The 6233-nt window shown below is 43.1% G+C and overlaps 1 pseudogene; it reads left to right on the top strand.

Annotated features, from left to right (window-relative positions):
- Positions 1–4894: 4894 nt before the first annotated feature.
- On the top strand, positions 4895–5613 carry LOC150061532 (ubiquitin carboxyl-terminal hydrolase isozyme L3-like; annotated as a pseudogene).
- The last annotated feature ends 620 nt before the right edge of the window (positions 5614–6233 follow it).

Here is a 6233-nt window from a genome sequence, read left to right as displayed (position 1 = left end):
TAATTATCTCCTCACCTACTACACCTTCTTTAGATGTTAATCACCATGGGTAAGAGGATATAAAAGGCCTGTTTGCATGTGACTTCTTCTGCTGGGATTTTAAAAAGGTGAAAATTATTTACAATGGGTTAAAAAAATTAAAATATGGTCCTAGTAAAGTCCAAAATCATCTACTAGTATACTGGATGGATCAAAAATCAAATTTCTTAGAATAGTAAACAGAACCTATTTCCCCCACCCCCACAGACACACATACACATGTACCAAGTTTAGGCTTTACCCTCCCAGTGTAGAACTACAAAGGTCACACACAAGCATTGTGGGTTCTTGTTCTCTAGTAGTATAGAAATAATGCCAGGAATGATGAGCACAGTTGTAAGATGTTTATTTAGTAAAGAGAAAGTAAAGGCCACTCAGAAGAATGAGCAGCAAGACCCAGAAATTGGCTGTCCCCTATGTGATCCTGAGCTGTTGCTTTATGTTGCTTCTATCCTCCCCCTCTTTCTCTCCTCCCTGTCAGATTATGATTGATATATCTGAATCCAGCTAGACCTTCTCCAGAGCAGTGGCCACATGACAGCAGACTGTACTGGTTTGTTTAAAACAGGCCAGACCATCTCCTGTGTGGTGGTCCCAGAAAGATGGGTTTGGCCTGAGACATGACAAGACCCAAGGCCTTCTCTTGGGATAGTGGTTTATAAAGAGGGCTGACCTGGGTTATGGCAAGACCCAAGACCTTCTCCTGAGCAGGGGCTATCAGTAGAGGAGGAGGCAAGTTGACAGAGCCAGTTTGCTGATGTCCATCAATTTTGAGTCTTTACTCCATTTCCTATGATATATATCCTTACCTGTGACATGCATTTTCTGTGATACATGTCCTTATCTTTGCCAGCCCAGGCCACTCTGAGTGCCATATAATTTATACAGCCATTATCTTTGGAGCCAAGGATAGAGTAAAAGTGAGGAGTTGGAGAGGCCTCAAAGGAGTGGCTCTCCACCGGGGAGATGTCTTGCTCATCTATCACTTGGTCTTCTCTGTCTCCTTGCTGAGCTGCATGATGCTCAATTTAAAATTGGTCATGGCAGGGCCTGTGTTCACAGCCAGTGGCCTTGAAGCACCAGGGGACAGGCCAGGGCAGGGTGGCCCCTGTTGATGAGGCTGGTTCAGGCTCAGGGCCACCACCTGCCTGCCCCTTAGTTTTTAGAACACACTAATTATAGCCAGCAGGCAAGATAGCAATAATCTGAGTATGCAGATCCCAAAGGACGAGGGCAACAGTCTCTGGGTTTCTGGACTACACACCCATTTAACTTTTATGTAATACCTATTGGTTTTAAATGTCCAGGTCCTTATCTTGAGGTCCTAGAAGAGGGCCTTGATTTACTGCCAGTTAGACACTTGAGCAGATGCTTGAGACTGAGCTTTTTCCCCTACCTCCCTCTGTGGCCTTTTTGATACTTTTAAACTATCCCTCACTATACAAACCTATCATTTCTACTATAAATAAAAAATAATGGGTAACAGAAAGGCAAGGGTGTAAGTTCCTATCATTTAGAAGATAGATAGGTATGCGTACTAAATGCTTATGAACTATTTTCTTTTGACCTCGTGGCTTTAGTCACTTTTTGAAAGGCTAAGCACAAGTGACTCCATTTAGGAGTCAACTGTTCTGGATGGTCTCTCCTCACCAGAATAAGCTTTGTCCTGGTAGGTTGGTTAGGTGTCTTCTCCTTGTTGGGATAATGTCCCAGTGGCATTTTGCTTGTTGCTGGGATAAGGTGTCCCAGTTGATCAAATCCCATAGAGGGTGGAGGGAGGGTTTTGACTGACAGGTCAAGTGAGAATCTGCGCCAATAAATTCTTTCATTGCCAATCTAAGCAACAAGGAAATCAATATAAATAGTTTTTAAACAGGGCTTATCTTGAACATATTAAAAACAAAGTTAAGGCCGGGAGTTTGGCTAGTGGTAGAGTGCTTGCCTAGCATGCACAAAGACCCGGGTTCGATTCCTCGGTACCACATATGTAGCAAAAAGCCAGAAGTGGTGCTGTGGCTCAAGTGGTAGAGCCCTAGCCTTGAGAAAATCCAGGGACAGTGCTCAGGCCCTGAGCCCAAGCCCAGGACTGGCAAAAAAAATGTTAAATTTGACCAATAAACACTTGTAATAGTAATTTATCCTTCTGTGGTCTGACTAAGAGGATCAAATCTGTAATGACAAAAACTTTAACAGTAGTCACTATGAAAGTTTTAAAACAGTAACTGATTAAACTTTCCAGCTATTTTTAATGTATATAGCACATTAGGATACTAATTAAGATTGCAGCCATTGTAGACATCACTAACCCATTTTTTTCATAATGAGGAGTGCAGGAACATAGGCCTGCTGGGTGTTCTTTTCAGACTGATATCCAAGGCAGCTTACAAAATTGGAAAACAGATGTATTAGTCAGTAAGGGAAAAAACCCAGCATTTTAGTTTTATATACTTACTTAAAAGTGATCATTTAGAGGGCCTTGTCATAAAGAAACATGTCATTAAAAACCTGACAAACTTAATAGTATACAGGCAATTACTTTTGTAGATTGACATAAAGAATGGGATGCTAGTTTGACTTCAGTGTATTAATCTTGCTCTTAGGAAAAATCTTTAAATTGGTTTTTAAATAATAACCAACTTAATTATATACTAACTTTACAACTTCACTAATAAGCTCTATGTTTTTAGTGTAAGACTTACTCATACCATCTGTTACTTGAAATATTCGGGCATTAGTCTTAATGTTTCCTTTTTTCCATTTTGGAACACACATTAAGACAATTCTTACTACTCAAGGGAAATCTCTTTCTTTTCTTCATCACAGCTAGGAATGGGGCTGGCAACGGGTGACTGGTAGAGAGAACTGGAGGATGTTGATGAGGCCACTGGAAAGCTCCCACTCAAAAAGGAGCTTCATTCATTTCAACTCCACTGATAAAGTGTTCTCCACAAGCAGCACACTTGGTAGTCACCGTTCCATTTTAACTCTTTAATAAGAATTTATCTTCCTAACTTGTTTAGCTGTTTGTTCATCTCCATGAGGCCTCCTCCACCACTCTCTCTGTTTGCCCAGTTGGGGGTTGAGATCAAACACAGAGATACCTTTGGGACTGCATCCTCCCTGACCACTGCATCCTCCTCAGCTTGGCCTCAGGGCAGCAGTCAATCCTAGTGCAGAACTCTCATCATCATGGCTGGCCCCCTAGACTCTCGCTGGCAGAGGCGGGGGGCAAAGGGGAGTAGCCCTTGTGGATGGAGGGGAGTCTAGGGAGTCAGAGGTGGGTATGGAGGCCCACTACATGAGAGTATGAGAACAGGGTGCTGGTTGCAGATGAGGGATGCCCCGGTGGGAAAATGGGAGACTCTTGGCAGTGCTGCTGTTGCTCCATCACTTGTCTTTTCTGGATGTCCATCTCCTCAGGAGAGGGGCCATTCTGCACCTAACACTAAGTGGAGGGGCCTCCTTCTTGGGAATTCATGATGTCCAGGGAAAACAGCATTGCCTTGGAGAATGTAGTTACTTCTTCCTTGAGAAGTTTAAGCCGTACACCTGGTGGGCATCTCACCACTGGTGGAAGGTTCGTGTTGCCTGATTGTACTGAAACCCTTTCATGATGGGTTTCATGATGGATCCCAATCTATCAATCCTGTAACTTGACTGATGACTCTAAAGGTGCTGCTGGCAGTGTTATGGTAGATGCTGATCCTGCTAAATTCCTATTGGCTAGGCTTTATTGATACCCATTTCTTACTAATTTCACCATAGACCATTGTGGAAGCTGGGGGTTGGCAGATAGGAACTTCTGTTTGGCTCTCATCTTCCTTTCTGTCCAAGGGCTTATCTGTCCGGGAGGCTGCATTTCTCCTAAACTATTATCCTTGGAAGTGTCCTGAATTTGCTAGGAGTTGTTTTAAGTTCATAGTCTTTACAAAATCCCTCCTGTTAATCATGCATTTTTAAGCAGGCAGTGTGGGGGGGAATAGCCCAAACTCTGTTTTTAAAACCCATTTTTAGACTACCACAATTTTTTTTTTCTTTTCGAGAATGAAGGTACAGAAAGGTTTAGGAGGGGAATATGGGAACAATTGGATAGCTGCAGTTAGGGAACACATGAGAGGAAAGAGTTCCTCAGGGGCTTTTTGCAACCTCTTAGAGGAGTTTTGCCTTGAGGGAGAAATTAAGAATCCATATCCTCAAGTGAGTAGACTATTGGAAAAGAAAAGAACTAATTCCAGCTGGGGGGGGGAGGGGAGAACATTGGGTCTGGCTGTACCAGGGAGCGAGGGCTTTGCTTCTGGAGACAATCCATTTTTCAGTGTCCCCATGAACTACAAAGTGGGCAAGGCTTGAGGGGGGACAGAATTGGGGCAAGCTTTTTCCCAGTGTCCATCTTTGCCACAACAGAAACAGCCACTAGGACACCAGGAGGAGGAGATCAGCCAGGTACCTATTTCAGGAGTGGTCTGGCACAGGGCAGTCTATTTTGGGGATGTATGGCAATAGCCAAGAGCTGGTGTCTGATTTGGGGCTCTCTCTCTCTCTCTCTCTCTCTCTCTCTCTCTCTCTCTCTCTCTCTCTCTCTCTCTCTCTCTCTCTCTCTCTCTCTCATTTAATAGGACTTTCTAAAAGTCACTATTTAATTTTGGCCATATCAATCATAGCAAATAGAGCATGTACACACATAGTGCCCTCCACTCCTAACAATCATGGAGAAATATAGAATGTTGGTGTTTTTTTGAGATCCAGTGTCAAGGGGAGAAGGAAAGGGGAAAAGGAGGAGAATTGGTAGAGGTAAAAGGTTTTGAAGGTGATGGTGGCGGCTGTCAGAGGTGGCAAGGGGCCAGGTGGAGCAGCCATGGAGGGTGAGTGCTGGCTGCCGCTGGAGGCCAACCCCAAGGTCACCAACAGTTAAGATCAAGGTCAACCCCAAGGTCAAACAGTTAAATCCACATCCTGAATGGCAATTTGTTGATGTTTACGGGATGGATCCTAAACTTCTTAGCATGGTGCCAAGACCAGTGTGTGCAGTGTTACTTCTCTTCCCTATTACAGAAAGGTATGAAGTATTCAGAACAGAGGAGGAAGAAAAAATTAAATCTCAGGGATAGGATGTTACCTCATCAGTGTATTTCATGAAGCAAACTGTCAGCAATGCCTGTGGCACAACTGGGTTAATCCATGCTATGGTGAACAACAAAGACAAGATGAACTTTGAATCTGGATCAACGTTGAAAAAATTCCTGGAGGAGTCTGTGTCCATGAGCCCTGAAGAACAAGCCAGATACCTAGAGAACTATGGCGCCATTCGAATTACTCATGAGACCAGTGCCCATGAAGGTCAGACTGAGGCACCAAGCCTAGATGAGAAAGTAGGTCTTCATTTTATTGCATTAGTTTATGTAGATGGGCATCTCTATGAATTAGATGGGCGGAAACCATTTCCAATTAACCACAGGGAAACTAGTGATGAAACGTTATTAGAGGATGCCATAGAAGTTTGCAAGAAGTTTATGGAGCGTGACTCTGATGAACTTAGGTTTAATGTAATTGCTCTTTCTGCAGCATAGCTGGACGATAATGGAAATGCCAAATACTGTATTATTTGCAACAGAAGTTAAATTCCCTCTGCCATATACTAACTCAAAATTTTTGATATTTTCATTAACTTGACTGATTAAACTTTATGTGAATTAAAAACAAAGGTTTTGAAGGTATAGTTTGGACTAAAAGAACATGAGAGTAGTGATGATTGAGGGCAGAGGTGGAACAAGGCTTGGGCATAGGGAACCTCTGACCATTTGCTATTTCATTGGAGGGAGTTGTCCATCTCTTGCTACATTAAGGGGTCAAAAGTCCCACACTTGGGACTGGAAGTGTGGACTAGTGGTAGAGTGTTTGCATGGCATTCACAAAGCCCTGGGTTCAATTCCTCACTACCACATACACAGAAAAAGCCAGAAGTGGTGCTATGGCTCAAGTAGTAGAGCTCTAATCTTGAGAAAGCTCAAAGACAGTGCTCAGGCCCTGAATTCAAGCTCCAGGACTGGGAAAAAATTTTAAAGTCCCACATTTGGGCCACAGATTATGATTGTGATTGTCTAATTGCCCATATGTGTACACACACACACACGCACACACAATTCTTGAGAGTTTTTAATGGGTCCGGTAATACTTTAACATAATGTTGATTCCAA

This window comes from Megascapheus bottae, chromosome 6 (assembly GCF_031878675.1).
Source record: "Megascapheus bottae isolate mThoBot1 chromosome 6, mThoBot2.hap1, whole genome shotgun sequence".
In the NCBI taxonomy this organism is placed as follows: domain Eukaryota; kingdom Metazoa; phylum Chordata; class Mammalia; order Rodentia; family Geomyidae; genus Megascapheus; species Megascapheus bottae.
The sequence above is the reverse complement of the archived record's forward strand: the minus strand, read 5'-3'. Positions and strand labels throughout refer to the sequence as shown.